The following is a 26,149-nucleotide window of genomic DNA, read 5'->3' as shown; positions in this document are numbered from 1 at the left end:
CCATGTTCTTGTTGTCCTTCCCTTTTATAGCTGTTTTGCCTGTTGTAAATCTGTCTCCACTAGGGACGCCTTATTTAGATCTATTTATTGCAAGAGGAACCAAGTTTATTTAACTCTAATTAACTCCAGTTCTGAGATGTTCTAGCCATCACCTTCCAATCAGAGTAGAGGAACTCTTACTAAAAAGAGTCTTGTATTTCAGTAACACTGGGCTAAATCCTGCTTTTTATTAAGTCAGTGTCAGTCCAAAATAATTCTGTTAAGTTAAACTGGAATTAGTCTTGTGAAACAGAAGACAATATCTAGCCCTCTACTGATTTCTTCTGAGGCTTAATAAGAAAACTATATGCTAAAAACAGTTCCTTCCTACTAGGAAAATTTGGCTCTATTTGGGGCTTGCAAAATATCTTGCTATGATATCTGGACTCTCTGGGATTGCTAACATGACCTGGGGCTGCTAAAATGACTTTCCAATTCCATATGATTGCTCCAATTAAATTCAGTTTTCATTTTCTGCTTTATTCTCTATATCATGTTTCTTTTCTCTTAAATGTGTTCCTACAAGTGCAGATATTCTTGCATATTGTGAAAACAAGGATGTCAGAAATGGGTAGGCAGTTAGCCATGGATCATTGCCTGGTAAAATGAACCATTTTTTTGTGTTTCAGAATTATCTGAAAAATGGATTGTGATTTTTCTACCACTTTGTTCTTGGGTGGCAGCTGTTGAATGAGTCATGTGTGGGAACAAATTTATCCAGTGTTTATTGACCTCATTTGATTAATTGCCTCTTTTCAAGGCCTTTAGCCAGGGGGCACTTCAGGATGTGCTATCACAAGTATCCCAATCCCATACCAATGTATACAACAGGACTTCAGCAAGCGCTCTGAGTTGCTATGTTGGTCTGCATTTGCAGTCACTCATCACCACTCTCTATAGTCATTTGTTGTTATGAACTGTTTAATGATCATGGGTTTGTACTTGGTCCTAGCTATGAACGGGAGGGGTAGATCCCTGGAATGACTGTCTGACTGCTGGAAGAGAAGGGAAAGGCCCATTTCTCTGTTACTTTTATTTTGTGAAAGTGTGTCCATTTTTTTCAGCTACCCACATAAGGTTAAATCTACACCTATGAGAATTCCAACTAATGATTTTGAAGGCTTCAGTGCAATTATAGCAATGCTAAGGCCTTGTGTTCCCTCTCTGAGTGCTGACAGATGTGCAGCCCCCTGCTCTAACTCATGGCGCTTTACGTAGGGTGCCATGAATTAGAGCAGGCATTCTTTTGTTGGCTCACGGGGGGTGGGAATCAAGTCTGGCTGCAGGAACCCGAGGAACTTGCCTGTAGCCTTGGAGCTGCCCTTCTCCCTCAGCCCTGCCCCACTCCTATCTCTGTGGTTGTCAGCAGAAAGGAAGCGGGGAGGGCAGCGAGCTAGTATGTCCAGCCTGGGCTGAAGGGGGGAGGTTGGGGTGGCCCATGAGGCAGGGAGGGACTCCAATCCACCCACCCCTGCTCCATCTCAGGCTGGGCAAACCCCAGTCTGAAGCTTGTTCCCCTCCCCCTTCCCTTTTTGCTGGACAGCCCTGATTATACAACAAATTAACCTCAGGGAACACATGTTCTCCAAGGTGGTCCAAAGTGGAACACCTTCACCTGAGTGCTCATTTGATGAGGGTTTAATTTATTGTGCGGTCAGCCACTTTAAAAGTGCTCTGCAGCCATGCATGTGTGTCAGAGCACAGCTGTAGAGTGCTTTCAGGCGGCCAGTTGCATGACAAATGTAACTTCTGCCTGTGCCCTTTGTGAACAGGCAGATCTTAGGAATCAAGATACTTTTAGTGTGACAGCTGCCATTTTGCCCAACACACCATGGTTAAACTGAGAAACACTCAGAGCTAAACATATAGTCTGCTACTGCTCAGCTGGAGAGAGTCAAGCGTCCTTAGCTGGAGTTAGTGATTCAGATCTAGGGGAGTAATAGTGTTGCCCATAGCTGCAATGTGGCCTACAGTAGGTCTTAGTAAGCAAGGTGGAAGAGTGGTCCTTACTAAAGTGGCTAAATAAGTGGTAATAAAACTAACTGTAAATATAGCTATTAATTCGTTTTCTTCAGGGTGAAGCCAAGTACTTCTAGCGTGGACTATCACTGTCCCCTACAGTATGCAGCAACCTGGATTTCAAGAGGTGAATAATTCTGGGATGGCCTCGAGCCTTGACCCAGCAACTGGAGTTTACTGGACACCATACAAGAGCAGGAGTTGACTCACAGTCATGTCCAGGGTTGAGGTCTAACAGTTCCCTACATTTTCCCTAGATTAAGCACAGACATTGCCGTTCATCCCCACAAGAGAGAACCTCTCCTCCAAGCCTTACATCTACATAGGCTTCTTTTAAAATAACATTAAAAAGAAAAGGGCTTCCCACTTCTCGGTATTTTGGACACTTGTTAACTTTTTCTCCCCAAAGAACTGTTGCCAGGGATATTTTTTAAAGAGAACAGCAGGTTTTTTTTACACTCTTATGAACAGCTGTACAAAAATATAATTAACTGTTCCTTGAGTTGCTGACAGCTGGCAGCACCATTTCATGGGGAAACATCAGATTTATAATGATTCACTCCCATAAGTAGCAAGTAACCGGTGATGAGGAGGGGCCTGTAAAATGTTTATTTCCTTATTGGTGGGATTAACGCACACTTTCATTTTATATTAAAAAATATTCTCCTCCCCCTCCACCTGCCCCTAAAACAGGAAGAAAGCAAGAAGACAGCTCTTCAGGAATTACATCTACTACCGGCATCCTGCTGATGAGCTGTGGGATGACTGGATTTCACAGGCAGTGCAAAGCTGAGAGAAACTGCTTTTATTATCATTTAGAGAGAACATCTGTCCCCAAACATTTCCTTGTCAAGCCAATTATCCCAATCAAACAGGAAAAATAAATGCCCTCATGGAGAACAACTGGAAAACAACCTCAAGGGCAAAACATAGTTCTTTGTCTGCTTTGAAGGACAAATGCCATGCTGCTCCCCAAAAATAACTCATCCGCAGCAGTTAAGTAAAAATAGACCAGCTTAGATTCTGACCTTGTTGACACTAATCTCAGCTGAGAGTAATATCAGGCTCATTTTTTATACCAGTCATTGTGGGTAACCCTTTTATTTACAGGCTGAAGAATAAAAAGAACGATGCTCTCAAATCAGATTCTGATGCTGCACAAATTGTGTGTATACCCCCGTCGGCAAGCAGGAAACTTGCCTCTTGGAGAATGCCAATCTGGTAGGTAGATGCTCATTTGCCAGATCTGTATGTGCAACTTAATGTATATGGAGAATTCACAGATACCCCAGAAGGGGTCAAGCCCCCCGAAATATAGCTCTTAAATTATGGATTTTATAGCAAAGAATGAGGGCATGGGCAAATTCCATGGTGGGTCAACTGCAGGACGGGTATGCTGCCCAATACTGAAGGCAGAGGCTGTGTAACCTGCCAGCAATATCTAATCTGTATGGAAGACACACCAGCTGGTGGGAATGAATAGGATGGCAGGAGGCTGCTCGGTTGTAGAGATCTTGAATCTGAAAGGGAAAGGAAGGACAGATGACCTAGAGCAGTAAGGGTCTACCTTTCTTGGCAGGCGTGCCACAAATTAACCCCACACCTTCCCCAGATGCCACACTGATCTCCTTCATCTGCCCAATCTGCTGCTCCACTTTCTGTCCTGTGCTTCCTGCCCAACCTGCTGCTGATTTCCGCTTCTTGCCCTATCTGTTGCTGTGCTGCCTGCCGCCTCCCTGATTAGCTGTTAGTCACCCAGAGGCTGCCGGTGCCACTTGTGGCATGCGTGCTGCAGGTTGGCTACCCCTCATCTAACATGGGGACAAAATCTTCCAATAACATTTGAACCAGATTATGGCTTTGCTTATGGTTCATTTCTCCAGGAAGGCAGCAGATTTTGTGCACAAAGCCGCACTCGAGCACTGGTGCTGCCACGTGCAGTGACAGAATTGACCTGAGACAAATGCACATGTATACACACGATTTTGCCACGAGTGACCATCTAGAGCTGGGGTGGACAAAATGTGGCCCGCGGGCCGGATATGGCCTGCCAGGACATTCTATCTGGCACACGTAAAAAAATTTAGAAAATTAATATTAATCTGCCATTGGCTGACTGTCATGCAGCCCTCGATGGCTTGCCAAAACTCAGTAAGCGGCCCTCCACCCAAAATAATTGCCTGGCCCTGGTCTAGAGGATGATGAGCACAAAGGTTAGCATTTGTAAAGCTTGTGTGCAGCTTTCGGCCCAAATGAAAGAATATGTTCTCAAAGAGAGGCCCAGCTGGCATCCTCTTGAAAGCCTCAAGTCACGCAGACCCCCGTGCTTAGAACAACCATTACTTTATTCTAGATAGGAGAGAAGCCAAGCCTCTCTACCCATGTGGGATGAGCCATGTGGTGGCATAACTGCACACCCCTTTGGCTGTGCTAACATGTAAGCTCTTGGGTTGTGGTCTGCCTGGAGTTCCTGCTTTCACAGCTCCCCTCCTGCTTGTGCTGATGAATTCAGCAAGGAGGAGAAGGGGAGGGGAAGGGTGAACAGCAGCAGCATTTACCCCCTGGGCTCCAGAGCTGCACAAAAATGTAGGCTCCAGCCACACTCTGCCCCAATGGGCTGATGGGCTCAGAGCCACGGCTCACTCTCCAGCAGCAGCCTGCACTGACTGGCACTGAGCTCAGAGCTCACTGTACATGTGTAGCACAGCCAAATTGAGGGAGAGGAGGCCCCATTCCTAAGCCTGCTACAGGAAAGCTGGATGCACACTCAGTCTTGAATGATCTTCAGTGGGGGGTTTTCAAGTCTGCAGAGGGAAACTGCAAAGGTCTGGTGGCTGGGGCAACTGGCCTAGGAGTTCAGTGGGCATTTGTACCAGGAAGGGGGGGGCGCACACACCTTTAATTAAAGTGGCACTGAGAGCTGCTCTAATTAAAGTTCCCAGAGTGTCATGTGTATCAGTGTCCCTGTGTTGAAAAATGGCAGCGGGGGTGCTTTAAATAAAGCTTGAACGAGCTTTAGTTAAAGTGCTCCCACCAACATTTTTCACTGTAATCACCATGCTCCAACAGACTTGATTAATCGAGTCTGCTCCAATGCGCTGTAATTATAGCGTGCCAGAGCAGCCTCTCTGCATGCGTACTGGCACTCTCGGGGACCTACATTCAAGTCCCTACTCTGTCAGAAACTTCCTCTATAACCCTGGGACGAGACAGAGGGGCTGGACTAATATTTAGACAAGTTTTACCAGTTGCATCAATTAAGTTAAACCCATAATCTATCATAGAGACACTCTTAAACTAAACTGAAAAAGTCTGTCATATGGGAATATGTTGCTTTAATAATGATTTAAGTTAAATTGAGAAAACTATTCATACTGTGTGTTGTTCTTGTGTGTTCTACCAATATAATTATAAGGGTTTAAACTCACACCTTTGCACAACACAGCATAACTTTTCCGTGGAGACAAGGCCTCAGCATCTCTCATCTATTTTTCTAATGCAAAATGAGGATAATAGTACACAGAGGTGCTATGAGGAGAAAAGCATTAAAGACGGATTCAGATACCATGATAATGAAGGACACCTAAGAGCACTGAATAGAGTTTGATAGCCCATCCTGACTTATATGACTTTAAACCCTTAAGCAGCTCTGCAGATCTCCATGACAAAGTGCCCACCATCACAAAGGTGCAGAAGTGCTGAGTTAGTGTCCACTCTGGCAGCACAATTCATTTTGCTAGTCCAGCTCCGGATCTGCTTTTCGATCTCAATACCGATATTTATTTTTTTGGAAATGCCATTAAAAAGACATTACTGTTAGCCCAGGCAAGCAAAGGCTGAAATCAAGTTAGACTTCAAATCATTTCATAGCTTAGCTCCTAACTGTGTTTTTGTAATGTTTCACATTACAGCTTTGCCTTGTCCTTCATGCCTCTTTCTCCTGATAAATATACTTCTATTATAAAAGTGCCAACTTCATATGCTCTTCCCCCCCACCTTTCTTTCTTCACATCAAAGCCAACAAAAATAAAGAATAAATTCTTGAGTTAACAAAACTGTTATGAGAATACACTTTTTTTTCCCCTGTAGCTGTAAAGATTTCCAATAGCCGAGCAGAACTGTCTTAGATCAGTAGTTGTTAATGGAATAAAACAATGTCAAAAGGTAAATACAGTTCTTTGATAAGTCAGGTTGACTGTGCCTTTCTGGTCCATGTCTCCTGTCTGTCTGCTGTTGTTTTGTTAAGATTAGCTGTTCTTGGTTCAGGGGAGTAGCCAGAAAATGAATTTTGTGCACACAGCAATCTGTTTGTAACCTCCAACCTCTATAGTCTTTCATTTTAACACTGCCGCTGATAGCAAAGGCAGAGCCTGCTGCCGTACGGCTTTTGCAATGCGGCATTTCCAAATTCTGAGGTCAGCTAGTTCTCAGAGGGTAAGAGGGACCAAGCCCCAAAACACAAACAAATGAAAGCCATGTAACCAAGACATTAGACAACGATAAACACGTCGGCAGCCCAGCAGGCTGGATAACAATACAATCCTGTTCAGATAATGAGTGCTTGAAAAATGAAGAGACTGAGCAGGCTGTCAGACTACGTTGACCTTTCTAGTGCCTTTTTCTTTTCCAGTGGAGTGGACTCTCACGGCTTAGATCAGAGATGGCTGAAAACTGGATGCCTGAGTCAGAGTCCTGTTGATTTTGGTTGCTTTGAGGAAATTCTAAGTGTAACAGCTTGATTTAGTGCTGGAACCAGCCCTGGACAGGATCTGCTTTTTACCCCAATCTGCTTACCGCCAGCATCTTTACCCATAGGCAGTCTCACAACATTGTAACCCAGGTTGGCGAATCCTAAGAAGAGCTGATTTACTGTTTAAGAGGAAAGACGGCACATGACATCAACTAGTCTGTGGCGTCTGTGCCACTGGGGGGATGGAAGTCTTGTGGGGATTGGGGCAAATGTAGTCTCGAACTAGGACGGAGTTACTGACCTGTTTGCAGTGCAGCAGTCCCCCAGCCTGGTTACAGTGTGATAAAGCAGGGAGAAAACTCTGTCCCTGGGAGCAGATTACAACTTTGCCAAAGTTTAGGCATTATCAACAGAGACCAAAATGGAGTGGCGCCCTCAATCATTACTGCTGAGGAGGTTCCACTTTGTATAAAATAATTATTGGGACCAAGAGAGGGAGAGAGAACAGCTCTGTAGTCTAGTGGCAATAGGAGTCACCAGCAAAAAATGGAGATCCAGGTTTTAACTCCCCACTCTGCTATTTCACTGTTTCACGCAAAGTATTCTTTCTTTCTGTGGCCAGATGAATCTTTAATTATTTCTTCCAAAGGAGAACAGTTTCAGTGGAAAGCACGGAGGTTACTTCTAAAAAAAAAAAGCCAGAGATGTGAATGTGAGCAACATTAGGCACCAGAGACTGCGATCAAGATCTCCCACATCCTGTGCAGGCACTTCAATTGTCTGGCTTTTAACACTTGGAGGAGAAGAAGGCAATTAGGAACAGCCAGCATGGGTTCACCAGGGGCAAGTCATGCTTGACCAGCCTGATTGCTTTCTATGAGGAGGTCCCTGGCCCTGTGGATGTGGGAAAAGCAGTGGATGTAATACTTTGACTTCAGCAAGTAAGCTGAGGAAATATGGGCTGAATGAATGGACTTTAAGTTGGATAGAAAGCTTGGCAGCCATTATCAAGTAGTGGCCCAGGAAGATGGGATGGACTGCACCCTCAGCAAGCTTGCAGATGACACCGAGCTGGGGGGTGTAGTAGATACACTGGAGGGTAGGGCTAAGATTCAGGGTCATCTAGACAAATGGGAGGATTGGGCCAAAAGGAATCTCCTGGGGTTCAACAAGGACAAGTGCAAAGTCCTGCACTTAGGACAGAACAATCCCATGCACCGGTACAGGCTGGGGCTGGCTGGCTGGGCAGCAGCTCTGCAGAAAAGGACGTGGAGCTTACAGTGGACAATAAGATGGATATAAGCCAGCAGTGTGTCCTTAGTGCCAAGAAGGTTAATGGCATACTGGGCTGCATTGGTAGGAGCATTGCCAGCATTGAGGGAAGTGATTGTTCCCCTCTATTCTGCACTGATGAAGCCACACCTGCAGTACTGTGTTCAGTTTTGGGCCCCCCACTATGGAAAGGATGTGGAAAAATTGGAGAGTCTCCAGCAGAGAGAAACAAAAACGCTTCAGGGGCTGGGGACTTATGAGAAGAGGCTGAGGGAACTGGGCGTATTTAGTCTGCAGAAGAGAAGACTGAGAGGGGATTTAATAGCAGCCTTCAACTACCTGAAGGGGGTTCGAAAGTGAATGGAGCTGGACTGTTCTCCGTGGTGGTAGATGACAGAACAAGGAGCAACGGTCTCAAGTTGCAGTAACAGAGGTTTAAGTTGGATATTAGGAAAAACTCTCTCACTAGCAAGGAGGGTGGTGAAGCATTGGAACGGGATATCTACAGAAGTGGTGGAATCTCCATTCTTGGAAGTTTTTAAGGTCCGACTCGACAGAGCCTTGGCTGGGATGATCTAGTTGGGGCTGGTCCTGCTTTGAGCAGGGGGTTGGACTAGATGTGACCTCCTGAGGTCCCTTCCAACCCTATTATTTATGATTCTGTGATTCTATAAAGGAGAGAGCGTGGCAGTGTTCCCACCTGTCTTGAAAGAGCAAGATGAGCCTCTTTTTGGTCTGTGAAAAAAAAGGCTTGATCACCTACCTCCAAGAGAGTGTTTAGGATCACTAATCCAGAGTGGATAGAAACATCACCCACACAGTCAACCAGCTTTTGTGAATCCCATTCTTAGGTCCTGGGTCCCCATAGAAGACATAGGGAGATTTGGGCACCTAAGTCAGATGCTATGAATTCCATTCATGGACACATAATTTAGACTAAACCCTCTTGTGGGTTTAGTCCAAGGATTACAAGCTCATGCTTCCATACACTCAGTCCAATATCACACTGTTGGGATGCTACACTGAAAACACAAGTTTAATTTAAGCAACTTAAAAACAATTAAACCTCACTGAGGTCAACAAGAGTTAAAATCAAGTCTGTTAAGTGATGGCTTGATGGGAGACATTCCCAAATCAGGGCCCCTTTTAGTATGTTATTTGTGCACAGGCAGTATCAGGGTGAGTGGAGATGTCCATAGGGCAGTCTGTATCCAGAGAAGAAGCCTAAAAGAAGTCTTTCCAATTTATAACGTATGATTTTGTTATAACATAATGAAGTCTAGTGAGGGAGAGATCTTAAGGAAATCCTAAAGAACCTGGAGGCCTTTTGTCCCATTCATTCTTATGCAGGCATTTATTGTGTTTTGATTAATTTTCTTCATGAAACAAACAAAAGCAATGCCAAAACTGGCCATTTAGAGATCATTAAGCCATTATAGCAAGAGCAGTATCTGAGATCTAGCTTGTTCACCAGAAAACCAATTCTTGGTAATGCAAACCAATCATTAACTGAATGTTAATCACTGCTGAGTCTGGGCATGTCTGCAACGCACACATCAGCATCTGTTAGCCTTGTTGTCTATTAGAAATTGCCAACTCTTTATTGGGAATTTACTCACCTGTAAAAGTAATGGCTGTGATTTGTTTTGGCATCCCTTTGGAATACTAGAAGGGTGGATTAATCTGAATTTACCAATGAATAAATACTGGCATATTCTGTTCTTTTGTAGACTCCTATTTTGTGTGTCTGACTTCTATTAAGTTCATTGGCTTAAGGACTTCTCTATCATTTCTCCCACACATGCACGTCTACTCTTCCACAGCCAATAAAAATAAATGATGTTATCTTTCTACTGACTTGTATCATGGTTTGTGGACATTACACATTAGTATCTGCTGTTACCTACATTTTTGAGGGTGAAGGTCTGCATGTGGGTGTGTATATGTGTGTGTGCATGTGTGCATACCCGGGCACCTATTTTTGCATGTATAGCAACTTATGGGTGCAGTGCAGAGGGGCTGGCTGTATAGATTAGACTTCTTGATATTGCAAAAAGAGGTTGCTTTTATAATCGGGGCAACCTAAACATATTGGGTGAATGCATGGCAGCGCTCATTAATTATGCTGCAGTTACATTATATTAATTGTACCTCTGAAGCTCTGTAATTGGGATTTTCTGAAATGTTCAATGAAAAAATTAATTAAGAAAGATGTTCCTCAAAAAGGATAAAATAGATGTTCTCCTGAGATCCTGGAAGAACAACAAAGGAAAAGCCTGATCTCCACTCTCCAATTGATCTTAGGCATGAAGAAGAGTTATTAATTAATACTGCTTTGCCTGATCTGAGATTACAGGCCTATAACCTAGGGCATGCAACCACAGGAAGTAGGGGATGAGTAGCAGAGGGACAGGAATGGCCTTTTAGGCTTTGTAGGCTTTAGGGTGGCAGCACAAAGTAGTGCTAGTACGCAACTACCATTGTGTAATAATCAAAAGGGTTTAGCAGAAAACATCAGAAAAGATTTTTTATTTCAGCCAGACAGGTCAGATGTAAGGCTTTAGAAAAGAGATGCAAATTCTTATTTACATAATATTTACAAGGCATATTTACATAGATTTTCTGAATTTGGAGGCCCCAACAGGATGGCTGGGCTTGTTAAAAGCTTGGCCAATGGCTCCCAAGATATGGGTTGAATCCCTATACTACTAGACTTGCTGGGCAGCCCAGGCCAATCTCTATCTGTATGGGTGATGACAATAACACTTCCTTTCTCACACCATTTATCTGCCATGTTTTTTAATGGTAAGCTTTTCAAAGCAGGAGGTATCTTTTAATATGTGTGTGTACAGTACCCAGCACAATGGGTTCCTGGGATTCAAGCAATTAATAGCTTTGATGACAATCCGGTACATCACATATAATGGGAAAGAGTCACCTTTTAACTCTCTGGAAACCTTTTCAAGCTGAAAAAATATCCCACAACTACACTTGAGAACTGGTGGTATGTGAGAATGTACGAGCATGAAGTTCTTCTTGCCCCGCTTTATGCAAGCCTTCAAGTGTCTCCTGTGGTTCAACCCCTTCTATCTACTGCAGGCAACCCAAACTCATGGTGGAAAAAATATTGTAATGCTCCAAACTACCAGGTGGCTAATTTATTAAGGCTGCGTGAGGCTTCGGTTGCCGATTCAATTCAGAGCAGATTCAGCTTGATTCGGCAGCCAAATCTCTGAATCTGAATTGAATTGAGATACCCATTAAAAGGTCCAAATTGAATCCAAAGTCTCTGAATTGATTCAGAAAAGATTCGGAGAGATTCAGAGATTCAGATCAGCCAGGGAGAGGCAGGCACAGCTAGTCAACTGCAGGTTCTCCTGTGGCTCCTCCAGCTGTGCCTGCTTCTCCCTGAGCAGTGGGAGCCATGGGTGAAGCCCCCGTGGCTGCCCTGCCTGGCCCTGTCCCATGCCCAGCCCAGCCTCCTGGCGTGTCAAAAAAAAAAATAAAAGGCCCACAATTACTGGCTGCAGCAGCGGAGATCAGGGTCTCTGGGGTCATGTGGCAGCACAGGGCAGTGGGGGGGCAGCAGGGATCACCTCCCCCCCCTGCTTGCAGTCACACGACAGCTGTTGCATCACGCAAGCACAGCACAGCTCGGCAGGGTGCCACATGCTGTCTGGGAGCTGGGGTGGCTCCATCTGTCAGCTGTAGCCTGGCAGCACTCGGTCCCAGCAGCCCCTGCCGAGCCGAGCCGCACCCATGCCATGGGGCAGCTGCTATGTGGGTGCCAGGCAGGGCGAGGCAATCCCCACTGCTCTGTGCTGCCCAGGGGAGCTCTGCCAAGAGCCCTCAGAGGCCCTGATCACTTCTGCTGTAGCTGGTGAGTGTGGGGCTTTTTTTTTTTTAAGTGTAAGGAGGCTGGGGCTGGGCAGGGGATGGGGCCAAGCAGGCAGCCATGGGGGCTTCTCCTGTGGCTCCCCCTACCTGGGAGAGGCAAGCGCAGGCAGAGGAGCCATGGGAGAACCTGCAGCCACCCAGCTGTGCCTGCCTCTCCCCGGCTGATCTGAATCTCTGAATAAGTGCTGAATCAGTGCCGAATCTTCTGATTATGATTTGGCCAAATCATATGGGGACAGTAACTCGAATCACCAAGTTGAATCACTGTCCTCCGAATCGGCCGAATCTGAATCCAAATTGAATACTTCCTTTTCTCACAGATCTATAATTTATGCCAGGAGATATAGTTAGTTTTCTGGCCTGTATTTTAAATTATTTTGTTCCCTTACAGCTCCCAACCAATTCCATGGAATATGTAGGACAATCACTTTTCATCCTATTTAGGAAGACAGTATTTATTTAAGAAAGCAGGTGGTATCAGGGTGCACTAAAAGATGTCCACAGGACTGCCCATATTCAGAGTAGAAGTAAGAAATGCACACTGTACACTGTGAAATCTAATCCCCAACATGATGACTTTAATGGTCCAATACAATGATACATTGGATATACATATTCATGTCATAGGATATTCCTAACCATCATGAAAGACCTTATACATGTATCCTGCTCTGCTATTCCTAAGAAAATAAAACTGAGGTACTAATTAATAGCTCTCAAGAAGCTACTTTTTCTATTTCTGTAATGAAAAATGAGAATCAGTTACTAAAAGCATTTTCAGTTAATAAAAAGGTTGGTTTCACAGTAGTAGCGGTGGTGAAAAATTTTACAGTTTGAGGGTCCCACTTCACAGTACATATAACCAACCCCATCAGTTTATGCATCACTTTAAAATTCTGGGAGCATCTCCTTATACTAATTCAGACTCTGAAAGAGTAGCTTACCATCAGTGGTTTCTGCAGGGCAAGATTAAATACAGATTTAGTAGAGTGAAAACCAATTTGGATAAAAATTTAAAATATATCAGAATGCAAAGCTGATGAGATTCTTCTGCATCACCACTCTCCTGGATCTGTGCTTCACTATGAGTGATGTTAAGGAAACAGTAGTGGATGGGATGGAAGCACTGGTCCAGCTCAGCTATCCTTGGTGAAGGAATAAATACAAAGGTGACTTCATCCCACTTTTGTATTCTCTAGGCCAGGATCTCAGCTCATGTTATAATAACTGTAGTCCCAAGAAAGCAAAACTACACCTGCTTACACCTTTACAGCAGATGAGAATCTGGATTCCCAACCTTGCTGCTTAAGAGTTGTTCTCAGTTATGCCAATCTGCTTATAAGATCAAAGGGATGTTTTTTTCATCCAGGGGATCACCACACCCTATTTCTCCTATGTAGGTCCCTGGTCCTGGGGCTTAACTCTATGTTTAATCATCAGAAAGTGCATATGAGTTTGACTATTTGAGGATGGGACTACTTGCACGCTTCAAGTGAAAGAGGCACTGAACCCCTTTCCTGAATTAGCTTCTAAATAAGCAGGGAATGTGTTTTTGAGAGATGAGGATACGCTACTGCAGCCTGTTAACATAACGACTGCCATCAAGTCTGACATCAAGGGCAGAACCATGAACCTCCGGAGCTAGAAGACAAGAGTAGTAAGACTCCCGTCCTCTGTGGACTGGACACAGGAGGAGACAAACACATATAGACCAGGTTTAACCAAAGACAGGTTGACCAGATATACTTCTCTGTTTATCATGAGCTATGGATAAATCAGCTGCAGGATAGAAACTTTTCGTGTCCATGGAGATCACAAAAACTCCAGTTTGAAAACACGGACATGGCAAAGAGACAGTGACTACCATGTTTACATCACTGCCAATGCTGCTCCCACACTACAATATCTTTGTACTTTGAACTCATAAATGCTACGGGACCATGCCCACTTCCCAGGAGTATAAAATAGTTGCCTAAAACTGGTGCCACAGGTACCAATAAAACCAGTCCCTGAGAGGTAGTCACTGAAACAACAAGTCTCCCTTAGGAGTTGTTAGCTGTTACGGTGAATTTAAGAGCTAAAACCTGTAACACCCAAAGAAATGCTCTGTTCCCAAGTCCACGGGACCATTCTGATCAGTGTATTAGCATGGACAACACTTGCTTCACTTCAGCTTCCACAATAGCTCATAACATTACAGTGTTAAGTCACTTTTATATAGGGAAGGTCAAACAAGCTGCTTCTCCACCCTGCTTCAGTGAGACTGCAAGGGAACATGTAATATTTCCTGTGTTGGCTATGACATTTGTAACTAGAGGGGGAGAGAGAGAGAGAGAGAGAGAGAGACAAAGAGATTAGGGCTACAAGACAGAAACAGAGAATAATGACAAGCTGAAGTTCTCCAGCACATGCTGCTTGAGTGGTTATGAATTACAACTGAACAGAGTGCCTCAGTAGCTGTGAATTGACAGCTTGCTTGACAAAGTGTCACACAAATTATCATTCTTCTAACAAAGCACCCTCAACCTCACTCTCTCGAACTTGTAGCAAAGAGCTGCCATAGAGCTGCTATTTATTTTTGGTGTTGCCATACTCCCTAAGGCACCCTAGCTATGGATCAGGGCACCCCTGTCTAGGATTATGCATCAATATGTCCAGTATTGATTCCTACTCCTATCTCCAAAGCATCTGGGATTAACCATAGCGAGGGTGAAGTTACACATAAGGAAAGAGTCAACAGATAGACATTGACATATAGGGGGGAATTCAAGGAAACCATGATGTAATGAGTGAGTACCATCAGCAATAACAGCAGCCTAACTGCAGTCCCATTTTCTGCAGGGATTACAGCAATAACGTTCTGTGGAGGTATCTGGAGGAAGAGGAAGATGTTGCTTTGTGGACTGTTCAGAGGAGCTGGTCTCAAGCAGGCAGGTGCCTATTCAGAAACTGGCATTAAAAGCTGATTGGAGGAAGGAATTGACACGTTGACGGTGAATAAGACATAATTAAAGTGAGTATAGGCCTGAAAGAGCATGGGAAGGAGCACAACCAGCTCATGTCAGATGCAATGGAGCAAAGGAAGGTAGCAGAGGGATGAGTAGCATGCTGAATGGATAGGAATGGAGCCAGGATGGAGCTGACCGGATAGTAATGCATTTGCCAAGGATGGAGGAAAGAAAGGTACAGGAACTGAGATCGCTTTGAGGAGAGGTTTTTTGATGCATGGATGGATAGGAAAGGCCATACTCTTAACATGTTAGGCAGAAAGAATAGGTAAGTTTTAGACATAGCCCGGAGGGTGGTATCTGGAGTGAGGTCCAAGTTGGGGATGGTGCCTGTCTTACAGGCTTGAACATTAGGCAGGATGCTGGGTCACTCTCTCTAAGGTACCATGCAGCACTGTGTTCATACACTGAACTAGCCCTATTGTTTCTAGCTCTTGAGCTGGAAGGAGCATAGCAACGTCAGTGTGGTGTTGCACTATAGCACTAATGTGGCAATCCCGCTCCTGTTCATGAGCGGGGCAGAGGTAGTGCAGGGTACACCTACAGAGGACTGCCTTGCACCATGCAGGCACACCCTTGCCAAGCTGAATCTCCATGGCTTTGCCTCTACGTATCTGTTTAAGCCTGTGCAGAGTGGGAGGAACACGCTATGATTCTGATTCAGCATCATTTTATCTTCACTCTGTACAGGTGCACTTCATTGCTTAAGAAGCAAAGCATGGATAATCAGGGCCTTGGGGCTAACAGTGAGATCAGCACACAATTTACTATCAATTCACATTCTCCAGCTTCATCCTTACTTCATCACACTACAAGTGCATACCTTGAAGATCCTGCCCTTCACTGTAAGAGGTTCACCAATCCCTAAGTGCAAAGCTGGGGTTTGAGGATCAATTTATGCTTAAAGGAATATAAACCCCAGCACTTCTGGGCATAAGTCATGACCAAATCCAAGCGTGGGAAAGAAACCTGTCTTATGGATAGTTAGTCTCCAAGGTGCCACCCTGCCCTACCTTCTGCCTGGCTTCAGACTAACATGACTTACCATTTCTGCTCTCCTAGGGATAGGTCATTCTATAATTGTCCAGTATTGATTCCTACTCCTATCTCCAAAGCATCTGGGATTAACCATAGCGAGGGTGAAGTTACACATTACACTTAGACTATATGAAAAGCACTTAAAATGCAAGCGTCTGTATGTTCAATATCATTAACTCAAGCTAAGTGTCCTCTGATGGTGTCAAAGTTATGCCACTTCAGGCAAGGGTTAACTTTGGACTGTGCTACTTAGCTTGTGTTAGAATAACTTTAGTCTGGTCCGCAGCGAACGAGCAATTTGCAGTCCTTCTGCATCTCAGGATGCACTGCTCCCAACCCCACTTCCCCCACAAAGACCAAGGATAGACCCAGGTATCCTGGCTCCTAGGTATGTCACTAGTGCTTACCAGCTCTATAGTGTCAAGGCAGAACTGTGCAAGCAAGAAATGTTCTAACTTTAACACTGTACAGATTTGGTATGATCAACACAGCATGTAACTTCACCTCAAGAACCAGGGTACCAGAGCAAGCAGAGCACTGGTCTGATCCAATAGGTTAATTCCTAGGTTCCCATCAAGTCTCTCAAAAGGCAGTCAGTACAATTATTTAAAATAAAAGGCATGTGGTGTCCTGCCACACACTTGCATGGAAAGGTTTCAAATGACTCGAGGCCACTGGTGCACCACATGTCAAGATGGTGTTTTCTTTAACATGATTGTATCCCACACACTCCTGCTTTCACAAAACATTGTGTCAGACTTGAAAACAGCCCAGGCCTGAAGGCAAAATGAAAGCAATTTCACATACAAGTGCAGTGCAAGGCAAGTGGAAAAACACTGGCGTACAGGAGCCACAGTTCCCTGGGTGCCATTTCCAACAGCAGCATCCTTTGAAACCCATGGCCCTTAAGACCAGTCTTGGAGCAGCCAATGTAATATCTGAACATACATAAATATTTGACTTGCCTCCTGAGGTCTTTCTTAGCATCTTTAGCTCCTTTGTTTGCTTGTTTGTTCCTCAACAATGGAGGAAATGATCATCAAAGGTGTGCAAGACAGCCTGCTGCGAGTCTACCAAGTCATCTCTTTCACAGACCAATTCTAAACAAGCACAGGCATTTTTTGGAAATGATGACAGCGTTAAGCATCCCCTGGCAAACACCACCACCTCCCTTCATCAAGAGCTGCAGTTACTGATGAGAAATTATCAGCCACTTGCAGTCAGATGTTTGGTGAAAATAGTTTCCCTGGTAATTGTCTCCGGACCCTTTCCCCTCCCGTTTCTCTCTGTGCATTCCTGCATGGCTCGCAGGGGCACGTAGTATGTACACACCAACAACTAGCTCGCTACCAGAGAAGGCGTTTGGTGCTGAAGGATGATGTATTGAGTATTTCTCATTCCAGGCTGGCCCTTCATATGTCTGTCAGTTTATATTTGTGGTATAGGCTTTGCTCTATTGAATGTCTCCTCGGTGATTAATTTAAGTGTCCTGAGAAAGGCGCTGCTGTGTGCAGGGTACGTGACACTGTTTTAGTAAGACTAGACTGCTCCCTCTCATGGGCCTAGTGGGACCATTTCTAGGACTGAGAAGATATTAAGTTGTCTTTGCCTAGTCCGTTCACAGCCTCTCCCCAGAAGAACTGTACTGAGACCTCTAATTCTTTCTAAGCAGGTTGTGACACAACCTTTTTCCAGCTGTTTACCTATTAAAATAAAAAGGTTACTCAAGCAAAAATCAGGGCCAGATTTTCAAGTGCACTTCACTTGCCATGAAAGTGTGATATTCAGAAGTGCCAAGCTGCTCTCACTGTGATGCTTAAGGCTAGATTTTCAACAGAGATCAAGACCCAGTGGTGCCGGCTCTGTTTAATGCAGCCCACTATTTTGCTGCTTGAATCGGAGCTGAGCTCTTCTGAGGCTCTGGCCTTCTGTGTACACCAAAAGCTATCACTTTGCAAGAACTGCAGTTTGCAGACACTGCAGTTATCTTACAGGTGCTTGCCAGGCTGTAATTAATAATGCCAGCAGCAAACCAGCTGTCAATTAGTAGCGTAAGCAGCAAATCCATCAGCAACTGTAATCTTCACGTGAGCAGAAGAGAAATGCATTCAGTTCCTTTCCTTTCCTTTCTTTTCTTTATTAGCTATTTACTTTCCTGGTGAGATTAGTGTTGAGACCAGATCCTACCACGAGATCCTGAATGGGAGGCAGTCCCTTGCAAGTCAGTAAGCCTTCACCTGGCTACAGGTGTCTACCACAATAGAACCAGTCGCAGCATGTAGCTGTCACTTCCAAGAGCTCATACTCACACTGGGCATGTTCAGCTTTGCCAGAACCAATTTACAAGCCATTTCTTCCATTCCAGGTTTAACTTATTAATTAAAGTACTTTCCTCTCATTTTATCTTTGCCCCTTTGTACTCGCATGCAGGGGATGTTCTTTGAAAGAATCGCACTGCTTTTTAGTGTAAAATCATTTCCCTGTATGTTAGGTTCTGGATAAACATTGCGCTTCAAATGTGATTTTAACTGGTTAATCAGCCTTAGATATTGCCCTGGCCACATGTTCACTTAATTAATGGTGAGATAAAAGAGGGAATAATAACTTTGTGACTGGTTCCCATCATGTCTTAAACTGAAGTGTGGCCAGCGCTCCTGGCCTGAGGAGTGCAGTGGAGCTTTTCAAACTCAGCTGAACTGGGCTCCCAGCTAGAGGAGCGCAGCAGAGCCCGTGGCTCCTGCACGTTCCCAGGGCTGGGAGCTTGGGTCTTGCGCATTTCCATGGCTGAGAGCCGTTGTCAGCTGACGAGAGCCCTTGTCCAGGGCTATTTTCAGTCTCGATCCATAAACAGCAATCTAACTGAGGAAAGCTGGGACCCACATACACTCTTATCCAGCAGCAGCTTTCGCTGGATGTGATATCAGAGTATTACCCATAAACTAAGATCTAGCCAGGGTGCGAACTCCTTTCCACAGCAGAACCAGGCTGTTAGCAGAAGAGTGTAAGGGAAATACTCCAGAGAGACCATCATAAAACCAGCATCTTGACTGCTCCCCTTTAATTATGCACATGCATGTATGTGGAGTTTGTGGCACCAAACACGCCAGCCCATCAATAACCCTGTGGGTGAGCACTTCAGAGACCAAAGAGTCAAAATTACTATTTCCATCCCTTTAGTGGTCAAGATTATGGGCAGTAATTTACATGACTCATCAATGCATCGCATTAATAAACTGATGATATGGCAGCAATGACGCACAATACAAACCTAACTAAATACCCAAGATTTCAAACGTTCACAGTGATTATATATTTGTGCTGTTGTCTTCCTTCTACCCCCAAAACGTGAAAGAATTTCTTGGAACAAAAAAAACCCTTGTGGGAAATGATGAGCCAGGCAGCTAGGAACCGTAGCATATCTGCAAAGTAATGATTAAGATTTTTGGCTCAAGCAATGGTCACCATCACATGTTATTCTGCTGAGGAAGATAATCCTACAAGCTGAAGGAATTATTGGAGGAAGACTAGTCAGCAGCTTTGTATACACCAGCTAAGAAAGCTACTTTGCTCCTTTTACCTTCTTCTTTCTCTTGTAATTCTGGCTAAACTAGCTGAAAGGAACTTGGGACCATTTCCTGAATCTTTGTAAACCTCCAAGGTGGACTGCAAGTTGTTTCAGATGCAAGGAACAGGGATGAATTTTTTTTTCTGATAAAAAAGTGCTGGTTTTTTGTTTTGGGTTTTTTTTTAACATAATTTGAGGGTTTAAAACAGAAATTCCATGGAGAAAAGTTTGACTTTTTAATGAAAAACCTGAACTGCCTCTCCAAGAAATCAGAGTTTTGCACTAAAAAAATGAAATATTTTGCCTAAAAATCAAATGCTTTCAGTACTGATACGTTGCTCTAGTGCCTTGTAGGAGTTGTGGTCCAGCTGCCTCACATTCCCCTTCTCTAGCCTCCCAGCCCAGACTCCATTTCCCATGATGCACTGCAGCTATAAAACAGCAGGCACACATCATCTTCCCTTTGCAAGACTTCTTTAAAAGGCTTCACCAAAATGGCTTAAGAATAATGAAACCAATTCTGATGTACACTAAAGCCATTTTACGCCACTGACAGTGGAAGACTGTTTTGGGGACAGAAATTACATGTACATTCACTTAAAGGCCCCATTGTGCCGTCATGGTGGGGGGTGAAGGGAGTTTTGGATAAATAAACATCAAGCTCAGTATTCATTTCTTCTTACTAGGACATACATTTCATTATTTGAAATTCATTTACAATAAATTACACCGCCAATGTTATAATTATCAAACAAATTAGGCAATTAATCTTATAAGTAGCCTGCAACAAATCAGATGAATTAATCTATTTTATTCCTTTGACTGGCTCAGATAGAAAAGTCCCTACCATTGTGCTCACTAGTTTTTCCAAGTTATCCATATCATACTAGTATTTGCCTGTCTTTTGTTTTCAACCTTTTCCCTATGGTTCTGGACATCCATCTTCTTGCATCATGGAAGATATTAGATCAAAAGCTTTCCAAGGCACCACTTCTAGGTGCAACTGGAAGTGCCACAGTGATGTACAGTACGCCAACCTATGCATGCTACACCCTCCAAATTGATTTACACTAGCACACCTCAATAATCTGTCAGCCATGTGTATTAGTGTATGCCCAGAGTCACTGTCAGGCAGAGGCTTTACAGTCTTTTGAGCATGTACGTGTTGTGCTTTTTGCCTTGGTCTGGAGACAGTACAGACATGCCACATTCCTTATATGTTAGGACAGGACTGCCCAACTTCTGGGCAGCTGAGTCCCCATGTCACAGACCCTGGTGCTATGCAGCTGCCCCTTTCCCAGCTCACCCCCACTGCATGGCCTGGCCAGAGCCCCCCACTCCCTCTCCCTGCCTCCTCTGGCATGCACATAGTCTAGCTACCTCCACCCTGAAGCCGTGCACACTGCACAGGCAGGGCCCCTGCACACAGGCATGGCCCACGTGGTGGGAGGGAGGAGAAGCTGGGCTGCACAGAATCCCCCCAACCCCCTGTATGCAACACGGGCAGTCGGGTTCATCCCTCCCCCCAGCACAGGAAGCTTGGTTCTCCCTTGCCATGGGTACAACACTTGCCCCGCTTTCCCTCCCCAGCTACACACACCACCCACCTACAATGTGGGCAGGTTCCCTTCTTTGCCATGTGCACAGCCCAGGCACTTCTGCCCCCTCCAGCCAGCCACAGGAAGAGAAAATAGGGAGTGGGAAGGATGGAGAGAAGGAACGATGCTAACCCTTTGGGGACCGCACATAGCCCACCGGCTGCTCACTGGATTGGCCAGTTTTAGGAGATCCTAGCAAGTGCTCGGGCACCAGGATGATATTTAATTCAGCTTTACTCAAGACAAAAAAGTTTGTTTATTCTGAATAACGCTCTCTTCCAGCAGTGTTAAAGTCTCTGCTATCATGGTGGCTACCATGGCTCACTCACTTCATGTTAAAGGCTTGTACTAAAGACGGAAGAATGACAGACTCCTGGAAGCAGTAGACAGACAGGATACATTCAGGAAATCAGCCCTGAATTGCTTTTTAACAGGTTGATGTATCTCTCATTGGAATTACTAGCTCCATTATCTGTCACATGAAACTAATTAAGAAGCCTGAACTTGGGTTTTAGGATTTTGGGTTTTTTGGGGGAGACAAACCACATAGGCTTGCACTTAGCAGATAGACAAGAGCAAGCAATGCAGCTAAGCAGCCTGGAAAGTAGAGCTGTTTTCTAAAGCAGCTCCTTAAGCCTGTTTTCACAGGGCCAGCCAGTACAAAGAGGGATTTACAACTACAGTTGAGTTAAGCATGACGTCTCTATGAAAATTACAGCGTTTTAGCTGTGGTTGGCTTAACGTTCGCCTTTATACAAACCAGTGTACAGCAGCCAAGCCATATCCCATGGCTCTTCGTTAAAGCACACACAGCAAACAATGAGTACCGCTAAAAGCAGCCCCAGGAGATGCACGTGTGCCCACAAGCAAGTTTCATGACAACCCGGGGACAGAAACTTTTCTTTAACCTTTTCAGGGCAGTGGGGTATGCATAATCTGGAAAGGAGCGTGACCTTGGCTCCACTGAAGTCAAAAGGTATTTTATCATAGATTTCAATGGAGTCAGCGTTTTACTTTTTGTGTACCCTTTTCACTGCACCGCCCTCCCCTTCATGCCATGCGATGCTACTGTGCAGTAGTAACAAGCTACTATGCACTCAGTGTCCCATGTAGACGCAGCCATTGGCTCCAATAAATCCATATACTCCATGATGGTGCAAGTTGAAAATGATCATTGTTGTTATTCTATTTGGTCAGCTTCCGCAGTGTTTTAGCCACTGGAGGGCTTTGCGAAGCAAATATCAAATCCCTGCTCCAAAGTAAAAGTTTGCATGGATGCCCTATAATATATGGTAAACAGAGCTTGGCGTGAGCCCACTACAGTCTATTACTCCAGTTCAAGGAACCATTTTTAGAGGAGGGACAGAGAGCCTGAGGGAAGTGATTCTTTAGGCTAACCCTAGGGCACTGCGTGGTGAGAGGGGAGGCCTGAAACTGGAGAAGAGTAATGGAAAACAGGATGAAAATATTATGCTGATTTATGCCCAGAATTGCCGACACCAGGCATTCAAACGATCATGAGAATGGCTTCAAAGTCATTACAAATGAAGCATGGTTTGCCTCTTGGATCTTGAACCTTTCAAAAGCACATATCCCAGCCATTCCTAGCAACTAGAATGGTTCTGGAAAGTTACATTAAATACAAATTAATATTCTTGTAATGTCATGACTCCAAGATCTTTGGATACATAAAATCTGATTTAGTCACACTGTACGGTGCAAATCTACCCCACCTTCTGCCTGACTTCAGATGCCAAGAGTCAGCCTTTAGATCAAAAAGAAAAAAAAATACGAACTGAATATTACAAGCTTACAGAAATTGGCAATAATATAATGCACACCCAGTGTAAACTCAGTGACTTCAGGAATTAAGCTTATTCAGAGCAGTGAGCAGAAAGGAAACTTGGGGCAGGGGGTGGGAGAATTCAGGACAAGAAAAATCAGGGAACTTTGGAAAGAAATAAAACCCTTCAAAACCTTGATTAAGGGCTGAAATAAAGAGATGTGGGTGTGCGGTTCTGAGGAGTTTTGATTTTTCTGCTTGCTCTTGCTTTTATTCTACTAGTCCTCAGCAGGAAAACGTATTGGAAAATGTCCACTGAAACATTTCTTTTTGAGATAAAGAAACTTGCTATTTCCTCCCCTTGATTTCTGACCAACTCTAGTCAGCAGTGTGAAAAACAGTACATAATCTACCCCAGAGGCCATCAGGCCGCGAGCCAACTGAACAGCAAAGCACATTGAAAGGCAACCTTCCTAGAAATTGGTGATTCAACTCCAAACTGATAAGATTCTCCCTTCTCCCCAAACGACTGGCCATTATCTTTGCCCATTCTTAGAAGCAAGTTGGAACGTAACTTTTTGGAGGACTCAGAAAATTGTTTGGCTTCTCTTCCTAGTTGAAGAACTGAAAGAGGAGAAAACAAGGAGACAATTTGGTGCAAGACAGGCTGTAGTCATTCCAGGACTAGAAGCGCAAGAACCTTTCCATTATTAATTGCAATCCAGCTGAGCAGATTCAGGAGGACTGGATGGATTTTTGGATAAGTATCGTTTGCAAAGTGCTGTCTCCACTGAAGTCAATATGGAAATGCTCATTAAGTTCACTGGGGCTTCCAGCCTTCATAGCTTTTGAATTTGACCTCCTCTTATTCTTGCTACCCACCATAGCATTTCTACCACTCTGTAGGAATGGCCAATGCTTAGACAGCTTCCCTGACTAGCTCTTGGACTGTGATAAATGGGATCCTTTGTTTTGTTTTAGTTTTTAAGTAAGACTAATTGATTAAGCTTCCTTGAGAAATCCAATGTGGACATATCACTTCATTTATTCAGAGCTTGGAACACAGAGATCTGCAGTAACCAGGTTTTTATTGTTTTTTTTTTGTGTGCTCACTTTCAGAAATATTTTGCAATCCATACACCTACTCATTAGATTAAATAACCCAAAAACACTCGCCCACTCGTTAGATCTAAAAAAAATATGCACATAATCCAAATCCACAACATGATAACAGGCTTTTAAACAAATAAGCATATTCCTCCAAAAGAATCCATATCTGCTAAATCACTTGTATAGCAATGTGGTAAATCAGCCCACAGACTAAATGCTACTTGATAGAAAGGACTAACTGGATATAAAAGCTTAAATTTCCTGAATGCAGCCAGCACTAATGTTTGCAAAGCCAAGACTTGGTATTTAACATTTTGAACGTGCTCTCCATCTTTACTTTCTTGCTGTTGCAAGCACTGCTTGTCAGCATTCCTCAGAGTCTGCATAATGTACATATATGCTGATCTTTAACCTTCCTGTCATCACCCGGACCAAAATCAATAGAGGGATATGACACTGATGGGACTATTTTGCCCATGGTAGTTCAAATCAGACAGATGGGCTGCTGTATGGTCATGATGCCAAAGAAACTTGGATTCAGTTGACTCTTTTTCGGAATGTAGAAACAAGGTCCCAGAAATTTGATGCCAAAAGAGGCAGTTTAGTTTTAGCATCAGCAAAACCATTGTAGATATTGCAAACTTTGCACCTTCAGGCACAAAGAGCTTGTTGCCAGCTTTGTAGCTCTGCTGCTTTCCATCTTTTTATCGCAGGAATGCCCCCCCTACACTCCCCCCAATCCAAAAAAACCCATTGTTTGCTCCCTTGGAGTGAACTAGCTCATAAATAATAAAATAAAACTGCACTTACCCTTCCTGGTCACTATTAAACCTCTTGGTCCCTGATCTAAAGGGGATCAGCAACATTTGGTAGAGGAGGGGCACTTTAACAGACCTAGCTCTGAAAGCAGGTCACTGCTTCCAATCCAGCCTCCCTTGCTTTTCACGCCCTGGCCCAGTGCTGATTTACCATGAAATCACCAGACTGGATCCTTTCGGCTGGTGGGAGAGATCCAGTCTGTATGCCACAGATTGCCAATCCCTGCTCTAAAGGAATGAGGTTATGATTATTCCCATTTTACACAGTCTGAAACAAGGTATTACACTCATTGATTGACAGCTGCCAATCTCTTCTGCTCTTGCTTTCAGGAAAAGGGTCAGGACAGCATTTGGGCTGCACAGACCATGCGACTGCACTCGTCCTAAGGATAGTCACTAGTCAGGGCCTCTCCAATACATTATAATTCTGTTTTTGTCCAGATGTCTTAATAGGTGGGCACTCCAAACCCAACCTTTGTCTGTGGACCCCTAGGAAAATAAACTCCATCACTAGGGCAGACTAATCTGAATGAAGGTAACTAGACTTCTACTGTGAGAAAGAGTTGCAGGACTGTGATGCTAAAGACATGATATGGACTCATGACCTTGGGGTATGATGATATGAATTGATGACTGGCTACTAAGGAGATCCGTTTGCCAACACTCACATTTCTGTGGTGTGCCATGTCCTGTGGACTGTATGGAAGATGTATGGTGGAGCCAGAAGACCCCTCGTTTTGATTAATGGCAGATTTTGTACAGCTCATGACAGAAAACAACACTAATGCTCAACAGAAGCCTTTGCTTGTCCAACTATCAGATGCCAAGGCCTCATCCCCTCACAGATATAGGAGGCTTCTTCAGAAGTTCATTTTGGGGCCAACATAGTCTTGTCCCTGTAACTTTGGCTGTGGATGAGAAATGATTTGATAGAAGAGATTTTGCGAAGGCACTCTTGAGAAGTCAAGGAGACTCAGGGAGCCAATGGGATTATGTGCACACAGCAGGTTGGAACGTGGCCCCGATTCTCTGAATACAAGATTTCCTTTCACTCCTCTGCACAGGTTAGCCATGCTCTAGGAAGGCCAGTTGCTGTTTGGCTATTATTCCTTTCCCATACAAGTGATCGCCAGATCCTCATTGCCATCCTCCGTGAATTGCTAGCCAGGGAAGCTGAGAAGTAAGGTGTTCCAGGAAGGGGTCTGACATAGCTTGCTTGTACCCTGAAGCAAGGGAAGTTCTCTTAGACATTGCCCCTTAGCATACATTATAGAGGTTAATTTTCCACAAAGCAATATATTTATTACAAATA

This window comes from Crocodylus porosus, unplaced genomic scaffold, assembly GCF_001723895.1.
Source record: "Crocodylus porosus isolate Cpor-Errol unplaced genomic scaffold, CroPor_comp1, whole genome shotgun sequence".
NCBI classification, from domain to species: domain Eukaryota; kingdom Metazoa; phylum Chordata; order Crocodylia; family Crocodylidae; genus Crocodylus; species Crocodylus porosus.
This window is presented reverse-complemented; position numbering follows the sequence as displayed.